Genomic DNA, 12,113 nt, shown 5'->3' with positions numbered 1-12,113 from the left:
GCGTTGGATGTTGCCGGATGCGTATGTGCTTGCAGTAGTGACAATGGCGCATGGAGTAGCACATATAAGTTCTAAAGGTATCTGTAAGATGTTGGCTCCAGTCTGGAAAAATGAGGGAATCAGTAAGTGTGCAGAAAGAGTGGTGAAAAACTGTATGGTATGCCTGATGCATAATCCTGGCAAGGGAACTCCAACTCCTGCTGGTCATTTCGCTCCTCCTTCCTGCCCTTTTGAAGTGATACAGTTAGACTTCATTCACATGGACCGCTGTAATAATTTAAAATATGTCCTAGTGGTGGTTTGTGCTTTTTCCAGGTGGATAGAAGCATACCCACTGAAGGACAATACTGCCTTATCAACTGCCAAAATTCTTCTCAAAGAATATTTCCCTAGATTTGGAATGCCACGGATTGTATGGTCAGATAACGGAAGTGAGTTTATAGGGAAAGTTATGCAGAGTGTATGTGCAGGCCTAGGTTTGAAACAGAAATTCCACAGTGCGAACCATCCCCAGTCAGCTGGTTTAGTGGAGGGTTACAATGGTACCCTCAAACTGAAGATAGCTAAAATACAAGCATCCACGGGTTTAGCCTGGCCAGACGCACTTCCTTTGGCTTTGTTATCAACAAGAGCAACTGTACATTCTAGAGTGGGGCTTAGCCCATACGAAATAGTCTTTGGCCGCCCAGCAAATATCTGGGGCGTGCCAAGGCCTAAGGAATTTAACTCTCTAGAATATCCTATGTTGATAGACTACCTTTACGACTTGACTGCTAAATTGAGTCTTATTCATCAACAGGTTTTCGATGCTTTGCCAAAACCTCCGGAGAGTCCAGGGCATCAGCTGAAACCAGGAGAATTTGTTGTCATCAAGAACTTCGCGAGGACGAAGAACCTTCAACCAAGATTTGTGGGGCCCTTCCAGATCTTACTGGCAACGAGGACAGCAGTTCGTGTAGCTGGCCGCAAACACTGGGTACACGCATCACATGTAAAGCGTGTACCCCTGCCGCTCCCTTACGACGACTGGGTAAAGAAGGGAATTGGTGCCTCCGAATCTGAAAGCACACCGAAGTTCATCTCTTTCAGTGATGCCGAATTGATTACTGACACTTCAAAACCTGACTCTCCTCCTGAAAAGACTACTTTGAACACTGAACATTTGTCTCCAGCATCAGAAGAAACTTTGCTTGCGAACTTAAACACTACAACAGCTGCTAGTGATACACTATTTTCCGATCAGACAGTACCTGCGAAGCAGAGATACAACTTGAGAAAACGTAAAATGGACAAATAAAGCAGGCAACTGCATATTGTGATTTTGATATATTGAACATTTGCCTTCAGCCAGGAAGTTTGCTATTGTTTATTGTTTTTAAATTGCCTTGCCGTCTGGGTAGCCGTAGGGTCGTGGCTGTGTGCCTAGTTTGAATCTGCAGGGGTCTGACACAAGGTCGATCTTTCTGTTGGTTCTGGGAACTCCCAGGGCTGATAGAGGCATTTTCATCTACGTACACATCATCAGTGGTCGCGAGCGGATTGTAGAAGATGGAGCTTCCTGCGCTGCAACGAGAAAATGTGATTTATGTTCGCAGAAACAGACTTTACAGAATTCTTCGTAGCAAATGCTTTTTGATGCAATGTGCCGTTACATTTTTGATTATTTTAGCAACATTGGTGGGTGGAATCGTCTTTAGTATAAATCTGATTTTTGTGCCAGTTACTACAGTACCTCCCCTTGATCTTGCCACTTCTACTGTTTCTTCTATACACTCTTTTCACCCGTTTCCTGAACATGAGCAAGCCCGACGCTCAGAGTTCATTAACAACACTTTTGTACAGCTCTTGCACCAACACCAACTGGTAGTTAACACTACAGACTGCTGGGTGTGTGGCTTGATACCCCACACTATGGATAAAGGTATTCCCTATCTGGTTTTGCCTTTCAGCTACAATGGATCATTTCAGGCCCTTCAAACCATCTTTGCTTATGCCCTTGAGACCTATCCTCCACGTCCACCACGTTCCACTAGATATAACTCTGCCAACAAAGCTTTAGTCCAGGGAATTATTGACATGATCAAGGATGTCAATAATACTCCATCATACCCTAGAGACGAACTGCGAGTGTATTTAAGTTGGAATACTTCAGAGTATCGCCTTAGTTTAGGAGAAAGCAAGCGTAAAAGCTCAACTCCAATCTGGGTCGTACCTCACCGAGGTCAGGTCTGTTTGCAAGGTAACGGAAGAAATCCGAAAGCTCAGCTAGGGAGGAGTGAGTGCGTTGAGACTTATATGTTTCCGGCTAACTCTTCCCCTGCCTTCCTTACTGCTAGGGGTACCTACTTCATTTGTCGAGACCAGGCATATACATGGTTACCTGCTGACTTTTCAGGTTCATGCTATATTGCTCGATTGTTGCCTCCAACATACACTGCTTCATCTGATTACCACAGAACCAGAATAGCGAGAGGTGTCTTCAGCAAGGAAGATACTGCTGGTCAGGAAGCTGGAGACTTCTTCAAAGGCTTCCTTCCGTTCTGGGGGCCTATGGCCAATAGTAGAAACATACGTCAGCTAACATGGGTAGTTGAATCTACTATTACTGAAACTGCTGGTGCCCTTAGTAATTTGACAGCTGAGCTTCAGGCGGATAGACTCATGACGTTGCAGAACCGTATGGTTCTGGATGTCATACTTGCAGATCGAGGTGGGGTATGCAGAATGATCCAATCGAGCTGCTGTGTCTTTATTCCTAATAATGCTCCAACAGTCTATGAGGCGATCTCTAAGCTACACAAGATTTCCGACTCTATACATGTAGACAAGGGAAACTGGTCCTTTATGGAGTGGTTTTGGACTCTGATCTCAGCATGGGGGTGGAAGGTTCTAATGGTCATCGGTGTCATCTTAGTATTCCTATTCTCATGCTGCCTGATTATCCAGTGTGGTCCAGCTTTGTGTAGTCTTTGTGCTGCAACTTGTTTTAGGAAACCACCTGCGATTGGAGAAAAGGCACGAGAAAGGATGATGATACAACAACATGTCACTGACCTGATGAGTATAGAACTAGACTCTGATATAGACTGAGTAATTGCCTATGTAAGGGCAAAAGGAGGGTCTGAGGTTCCGTGACGATTTGAACCCGTGTTTTCAATATTGTCGGAAATACATAATATTAGTATCAGCGAACCGCAAATGATCCATTTAGCATATCCTGGTGTTTTCGCTACGATACGAGCAAGAGCACTCCCGTTATGAACACATTTCTGATCTACCCACCGCATCCATCTTAGATCATGTCCGCCATTTTGTGTTTCTTGCCCTCACATACGCAATAAACCTCTGATCACTTCATTTCGATTAAGGACACGTAGCCTTAGCCGGAGATTCACCTCTTTCACGACACGTGTACCTTAAACCAGATCACGCTGTAGCTGCATGACTCAACAAAGGCTGCCTCCTCTGCCCGAGGCTAGCCCACCTGAACTGGTTCTCGTGTCCATTGTCCCGATCATGATTAGGCGGCCGAAGCCGGTAGCCTTGCCCATTTACAACCCACAAGCATCTCTTATCCCGCTTTCCTATCTCCTGCACCTGGCTCTGCTCCTTTCCTTCTGGGCCTTTATTAGGGGGAGGTAACGAAATTTACGATGAGGCGGTCCGGCTCTTGAATGCAATATTGACAAGGGATTGTGATGGACTAGTGGGAACCCCTCTTCGTGATGTTTGGCATCAGATATTATCGACAGTTCCTGTGTAACGCCAAATATTTATTGTTTGAGACACAAAGGTTTGGGAATGTACTAACATGTGAAATATTTGCCTGGAGCACAATTTTTAGTATATAAGGAGCAACCCTCAATGTACAAATCGAACAGGCTCCTGGTTACTGCCTATGCGTAGTTTCTGTGACTTCTGTGTCCCTGCAGTAATAAACCTTTGGTCTTTGACGCCACCATCGAGAAGCCCGTGTTTCTGTTCATTTGTGCACCAAGGCAGGTGGAACTCCGGGGTCTTTGGGTGTTGTTCCCTGACACCTCTGGACGGAACCAAAAAGTCCAGAACTCCAAACTCCCATACCTGGGCGTTACTCTCACATCCTCTACGGAGTCAACGGTGGCTCTCACCTCCCAGATCCGGACCGACCTCACGCGCTGGTCCAAGCAACCCCTTTCCCTGCTGGGACGTGTCGCGGCAGTGAAGATGTCGGCTCTACCAAAAATTCTGTACATTTTTCAGACCCTCCCGGTGCTACCTCCAGCTGGCGCCATCGCGAACCTACAAGCCGCTCTCCACCATTTCATCTGGGAGGGAAAGCGGTCGCGCTTACACAAATGACTAGCATACCGGAGTGCGGACGAGGGGGGTCTTGGGATCCCCCAACCTTCTGCAATACTTCCAGGCCTCCCAACTCCTCTACCTGGTGAAATGGTATAGGCCAGAATCCAAGAAACGGTGGCTATTGCAAGACAGGGCAATGGCCCAGACGTCCCTTTGGAAAGTTCCGTTCCTTCTTCGGCAGCACAGGCCGCGATACCTCTTGCGATCACCCATCACTCGCACCATCATGCAAGTCTGGGATGCGGTCGCCGTCAAAAGGGGGTTGACAACCTTCCCCTCCCCACTCACCCCCATTTTGGACAACCCGGAATTCCTGCCGGGCACTGACCCTCATGCCTTCCCGCAATGGCGTGGCACCAGCTGCCGCTCCGCCGGCCACCTTTTTGATCTGCAGGGCTTTCTCCCCCTCTCGGATATAACACAGGGCTACAACGTAGTCTCCCCCCACCTATTCCAATATTTCCAACTTCAGCATTGGCTCACACACCCGAACTACACCCCCCTAGTTGGTAGACATATGACGGACTTCGAGACGTGGCTGGTGACAAAAGACTCGGATAGGCATCTTATCTCGGACCTCTACAAAATGCTCACACCCCCAGCCATATCGGGCAAAACAGCGGGCCAGAAGCGCTGAGAGGCGGAGCTGGGGAGGGCCCTATCACCCAGGGAATGGAGTTACATTTACTACAGAGCCTCTCACACCACACGCAACACCGCAGGTAGAGAAGCGGCAGTGAAACTGGCCATGTACTGGCATCTCACTCCGGTCCGGCTTAATAAGGGTAACCCAACACATAGTGCGTTGTGCTGGAGGGGATGCGGGGAAAGGGGCACCTTGACTCATCTCCTCTGGGAATGCTGTGAAGTCCGAGACTACTGGAAGGCGGTCCTGGATGACATTGATTCTACCTTTGATACTGATATCCCGAGATTCCCAACTTACACCATCCTGGGCCTACCTAACGCACTCACTTTTCTCCTGAAATCTCCCAGGGGTCGTCAAATGGGGATTGCCATGCAGGCTGCAACAAGACATGTTCTGTCTCTCTGGGGTTCAACCACCTGGCCTACTCACATGGGATGGCTGCACAAAATCTGGTTTACCTTGGGGATGGAACGTATCCAGGCCACACTTACACATACCACGACTGCATTTGAAAAGGTCTGGCTACCACTGCTTTCCCTCCTGTCCAAAGAGTTTAATGAGATCACCTGCCCCAGATACGTCCGCTTACTGTGACTTACAGAGGCTACGCATGACCCTCCGTGATCCCATGGGTAACTGCGATACTCATTATGTGAATGCTTCCATGATTGTTTCACTAGTACGGCACACTGGTTGGGGTGGAAAGGGTGGGGGGGAGTTGGGGATGGGGGTGGGTTCCTGGTTTCTGTTCCCAAAGTTTTGTTTCCTCACTGCGCTTGCCATTTGCATCCTTGGCACTATACCTCCGCTTTGGCATATGTACCTAGCCTACTATTCGATTTGCAGAGAAGACGTACCTGTCTGTCTCGACTGCCTTCTATGCCAGCCGCCTTTCTATTGTGCTGTGATGCCTGTTGTTGCTCTTAAAATCAATAAAACACATTTGAAATTAAAAAAGATTGGGTTGTCCACAACGGAATTTTATTAAAGTGGAAACCTACCTTACTAAAAACAAAAAGAGTGGTTGCTCTCTGGCTTAAGGGTCCAGGAAAGCAGTGTCTTACTCTTTATCAATGGTTGACATGTTTCATGCAGATTTGTTCAAAATGATACAGTGCATTTCTTCAGGACCAAAAAAAACTATATACACTATTAAGGAAGGGTGAGTGGTGTCCACACCCTATTAATCAATGTGCAAGCATGGAGTCCCGGTAAGGCTGATGGAACCTGGAGGGGATGACAAAAAACACAGAACAATAGTGTCATCCTGTACATACTCACTAGGTGTGTTTCAACTGTCAGTGTGGAGAGACGTTGAAGTTACCTCTCCAAACTCTATAAATTTTCAAAAGATAGGTTAAAAAAGCCTACTGACTGGTGTCAAACACAGTAGGATTAAAAAACTGCCGAGGAGGGCATGGAATCACTCACCCGACTCAAATGAAGCGTCCGCTTCATCGGTTTCCCTGGGCGTTGACACCTCACTGTAGATGTCCTGGATGAGGGTGAAACATAAGAAGGGAGAAACCATGGGGAGCTGGAAGATAGAATGGGGACTGTTGGGGGCCTGAACTAGGAATGATAGAGTGCCATGGCCCCTAGAGATTCCCAGAGTCTGGCCCTGGTAGAGAGAGTTATCGGTGTGGTTTATAATAACATTTAAATTAAGTGTGGGTGTGACTAATCACCAAGGCTCCTTGCTGGTTCAGTACATGCAGTATTCAAAAAGGTAATGCGTCCCTGTTACTAATGCGGGGTCCGGGGCGGGAAAACAAGTATGACCCTGCACTGTGGCTGGTCATCCGTATGCTCCCCATCAGCAGATGTATCCCCAAACACCACACATTGGAGTGAATCACTATGGAAAACGGCTGTCAATGACAGCCGCAGTCCGGCAGAAAGCCGCCGAACCCGCCAAACGCAGTTGATGCACCGGGCGGCACCGTTATGGGGCACATCACGCAGTGATGGATCCACGGGCCAGCACAACCATTCACCCTTCCCCAAAGGACTTGCCTGTCCACAGTGGGACTAGCTCCGGAATCCTACACCAAAGCCTTCGCTGAGGAGCCGGTATAATGCTGAGCCGCGGTTGCATCCATTTAATGCACAAGGCGGGCGGCGCCAGACCCAGCAGCAATGCGTTAGCCTATCCCACCGTCGGACACGTGAGGTATGATGTCAGGGCATTTGTGCTAAAGCAGTGGGGCTACCAGCTACAATGTCGGCCATCTTGGAGTTGCCGGATAGAGTTGAACTTATATTAAAGTGCCTATTCTCAGCAACAGGATTAGGGGGTCAACACACTTGCGGGTAGCGAGGGGTGGAGTTGCAATAAAATTGTACTGCATGTGGACTGCAAACAATTTAATTAAGGCAACTCAGTTACCAAACCCATTGTGGTGGATGTAGCTAGTAAAACAGAAAACTGCCTAGCAAATAACCAAGCACAGTAAGTATAGCTAGTGTCCCCAAAAGTAAGGTAGGGTGTAGGAACACATTGAGTGTTTGTTGATGAATGTGACCTCGTTATCAAGGCTTGAATCAAAGCTTGTAGGCTCATGTGACCTGAAAGTGAATGGCCCTTGGACTGCCCGCAAGATAGTGCCTACGTAGCCCAACAAGCACTACATGCGGTAATCCAATTGGAAGGGAAAGGTTATGTCTCCTTTGTATTGGTTAGCCACTGGGGCTGGGTACTCAGAGTAGTGGTGGCTCATGGAGTTGTTAGAAAAAGTTGTTTTCCTATTGATATTCCCTACGTAGCCACAAGGGGGTCTGTTTCGATATTCAAAAGGGCCTGGAAAGGCCATGACTCCTGTGTGTGAAGAACTGCGTTGGATAACACCTTAATAGGAACCCAGTGGTTGATGGTAGCAGATAGTTCAGTGTCCTGTGTGTTGTAATCCCTTGGGCTAGGCTCCTCATCCCTTGCAGTCCAGTAGGTTAATGATGGTGAAGGATCAGGGTTTTACTATGGACAATAGGGAGTCAGTGTATCTCGAGAATGTATCTGGCAACTGTACCAGATGCAAGGGGTTGGGCATAGGTTAGTGGCAAGATCAGGGGCAGTGGGAGCAAAAACGTCAGTTATTATTCAGTGCTGCCCACAGTATCGTATCATTCAGGCCAGTGCTGTCAGTGGACAGGCGATGTACCCATCTCTGTTCAATCCTGAACAACGGCGCCTGTGTGATGTTCTGATGTGCCTCGAGAACCAACCACCTAAGACTATCTGCTTTGTGCTGAAACTCCTTGCAGTGTGTGTATAACGTTGTGGTGGTTTTCATGCATCTAATGTTGCTCTTATGTTCAGTTATCCGTAATTTCACCTGCCTCATTGTCTTGCCTATATATTTCATGTTACAGGAACATGAGAGCAGGTAGATGCATCTGGCCTTGTTACAGTTTTTGTGTCTCTTTAAGTGCCAGGTGAATGTGTCCATGAGTTGAATCTCCTTACACGAATTGGTCTGGTTATAGACTGCACATCCGTCGCAAGGGTAGTGGCCGACAACTAGTGGCAAATCCCAGAGAGGTCTCTGGGCACCCACTCCTCTAGCCCTAGGCCTAGCATGTACTAGTGTGTTCTTAAGGTTAGGTGTGCGTTTAAACGTGAACCTGGGCTTAGGGATGTTGAGGTCCCCGGTGTTGACTATGCCCCAGTGTCTGTTTATCGTTCTCTTGATGAGAGCCGAGTTGCCTGTAAAGGAAGTGACGCAAGTGAGTGTATCGGTGGCCTCATTGTCCCTCCCTTGTAGTAGGGCATCCCTTGGATTGTTCATGGCCCGTTTATATTATTGCTTGATCCTGCGGGCTCGGTAACCGCTGACTCGTAGGTTATGCTGTAAGTGCTGCCCCTCTGTTCTGTAGTCAGCCAATGAGGAGCAGTTCCTTCTAATTTGAGGAAACTGGCCAAAGGGGAGGTTATCCCTAAGGGACTTCGGGTGATGACTGTCGTACAGAAGGAGGCTATTCCTGTCAGTTGCTTTTTGTACAGGCTAGTGTGGAGGCCCGTCTCAGTGAGCCAGATCCTCAAGTCCAAGAATGGGATGTTACTGTTGTATATGATGCTGGTAAACTTCAAAAAAGTATTTTGTGTATTGATCCATTCACCGAAGGCCTCACAGGTGTATGTATCACCTTTCCACCGTAAGAGGGTATTGTATATGAAGCACCTCCAAAGGGTGAGGTTTTCCCTATATGGGTTGCTGGGAATCACGATGACCTCTTTTTCAAATGTTGCCATGTACAGGCAGGCCACACTAGGGGCAAAGGTACTCCCCATTGATGCATCCTGTGTCTGATGGAAAAGGAGAGAGATGTATTCAAAAAGGTTTTCCGTTAGAACTAATGTGGCGCAGTTTATAATGATTGGGATAGGGGTGGGAGATGCCCATTCCTCAGCCAGGAGGCTGGATTCAATGGCCTCCAGAGTGGAGTGATGGGGGATGTTCGTATAAAGCACCTCCACATCTAGGGTCACCAGTAAGTCCACCCCAACCCTCCTTTCGATGTTCTCGATTAGATGTAATACGTCTGTGGTGTGCTGGACGAAGGAAGGTATTTCTTCACCAGTGGTTGGAGGAAATGGTCACAGAACTTGGAGAGGGGTTCAAGCAAGGACCCTATCCCAGATACGATGGGTCTCCCTGGGACAGGTGTAGTATTCTTATGGATTTTGGGGAGGGTGTAGAAAAATGGGATCTTGGGATCCTTGGTCAGGAGGAAGGCTGCCTCTTTCTGACTAATCCACTCATTAGTTTCAGCTTCGAACACCAGCGTTGCTATTGCTGCAGCAAGTCTTGGTGTGGGGTCCACTGTGAGGGGGGTGTAGTGATTTATGTTACCCAATTGGCGTCTACACTCTTTATCATAATCCCCGGTGGACCGGATTACAATTGCTCCCCCCTTATCTGCCTGTTTGATAGTGATGTTGGGGTCTTCAGACAGGGTTCTGGCTGCCTCTCTTTCAGCCTTGATCATGTTCTGGTACTGGTTAGATCTGGGAATGCTAGTTAATTCCTTGAGCACTGCATTTTCAAATGTCAGTACTTCTGGGGGAACCATACTGTTGTTAGGTCTGAATATAGAGGGGTTGTGGAGTCCAGTCTCGGACTGTTCACCGGGTATCTCTTCCTGGAAGAATGCCTTAAGGCGCACCATCCTGAAGAACTGTTTAAATTCACAAATCTCATTAAATTTATCTGGAACGGGCTTGGGAACAAATCCCAGGCCCTTTTCCAGCACAGACTTCTCTGTGGTCGTGAGAGTCCTCGTGGAGAGGTTGACACTAGGTCCTCCTTCCTCTGCTCATGCTCCTCGCCTCGACTGATTGTGGTGTTTGGTCTTGCCAGTGCACCCCTTTCTGTGCTCCTCTTCTTTGCCCTCTTCCATTGCCCCAGAATCTGCCTAAAAAAGGGGGGTTGTTCATGGGATAGTATTGTGGCGGTCCTTGAGGATACATAGGATATTGCCATGGTGGTGGCATGGGGCCATGGAACATCGGGCCATTTTCAAAGTTAGGGTATGGTTGGAAGGTAGGCCTCCGTTGGTTATGATTTCCCCAACTACCTGTGCTAAAGTCACTGTTGGATGACCCCCTTCTGCTCCCATTGTCTGTACTGTCATCCGAGGAGTAGTTGCTTTTGGATGAGGTGTAGTCATCCTTGAGGTAGGGGTAGACCGTCTCCTTATCAAATTTAGCCACATCTTTCTGCAGCTTAGTAATTTTCTGTTTTAGCAGGAATTCCCTGTTTTCAGTGATTTCATTATTGATCTCTGTCAATCTATTCGAGAAGGCTGTTTTTGGCATGGAGGACCTCAATGCCGTTTTCGCTGCCTGTATCCTAACCAAAAGGGCATCAGCCAGACTTTTGGCAGTGTTAATTATCAGAAATAGTAAGTATTTGGTACATTTCCAGAACACCCTTGAACCAATCTTTTTTAAAAGGTGCGTCCTCCAGGAAAACTCTGGGTAGAATATTGACAATGAGGCCCCGTGGAGCGATGTTTGCTCGCAGGTACTCAGTCATTAGGGCACCATGGACAGTGATCTTCAGCCAATCTTTCTTCATTTGTGTGATTGACGTCCAGTCATCGGTTGGGCTACCTGAGGCACCAGCCCTTCCTAAACCCAGTAGGTAAGGAGCTGTCCTCAGGATGTCGGCTATTGCTTCCTCATCGAAGCTGAGCCCAGGGATGTCCTCCATAATGAGGACAAGAGGACCAACCGTGCTCGATGGAGTACTGGTTGGGCGTGAGAGAAGAGAGAAAGGGGATGAGAGAGGGGTTGTTCCCTTTTCAATTGTTCCCCGAGGGGCCAGTCAGTACAATTTATACCTACTGGTAACCTGTATAAATGGCCTACGGGTGTTACCCGTGCCAATGGATCCTAACAAAAAGAGGGACAGAGAGGGCTGTTTTACGTGGTCCAGTGTACGTGCCCTAACATCAGTATATAAAAAAAGAGAGTATGGAGTTCCCAGTTTTAAAATCAGACAGATGAAACCTAGTGCGTGAAGGCACAAAGGAGGGGGGATCCTCCTTGTTGGAACTAGAGTCCTCACACACCCAGCAAGATAGGTGTCATGCTTCATTATATGGGTTCGCTCCTCGTTGGGTCGGCGGTGCAATACCCGACGGGCACCCATAAAGGGTCTCTTTAGCGGAGAGCTTTTGTTCCTGCCGTATGGTGCCGTGGGTGTGAAGGCCCTAGGGAAGAAAGTGAGTGGTGTAGATGTGTGTAGGTGGTTAAAAAAGGTTGGGTTGTCCACAATGGAATTTTAATAAAGTGGTAACCCACCTTATTAAAAACAAAAAGAGTGGCTGCTGTCTGGCTTATGGGTCCAGGAAAGCAGTCTCCTACTCTATATCAATGGTCAACAGGTTTCATGCAGATTTGTTCACAATGATACAGTGCATTTCTTCAGGACCAAAAAAAAATATCTACACTATTAAGGAAGGGTGAGTAGTGTCCACACCCTATTAATCAATGTGCAAGCATGGAGTCTCGCCAAGGCTGAAGGAACCTGGAGGGGATGACAAAAAATATAGAACAATAGTGTCATCCTGTACATACTCACTAGGGGCCAGATGTAGGTCGCCAATTACCATTTGG

General features: G+C 47.7%; 1 protein-coding gene across 1 annotated transcript in view; it reads right to left on the bottom strand.

Annotated features, from left to right (window-relative positions):
• The window catches only part of LOC147703391 (uncharacterized), a 9,287,842-nt gene that overhangs the window by 3,909,057 nt on the left and 5,366,672 nt on the right, over positions 1–12,113 (bottom strand). The gene's annotated exons all lie outside the window — the stretch shown is intronic.

The sequence above is a fragment of the Lissotriton vulgaris genome, chromosome 7 (assembly GCF_964263255.1).
Source record: "Lissotriton vulgaris chromosome 7, aLisVul1.2, whole genome shotgun sequence".
Taxonomy (NCBI): domain Eukaryota; kingdom Metazoa; phylum Chordata; class Amphibia; order Caudata; family Salamandridae; genus Lissotriton; species Lissotriton vulgaris.
The sequence above is the reverse complement of the archived record's forward strand: the minus strand, read 5'-3'. Positions and strand labels throughout refer to the sequence as shown.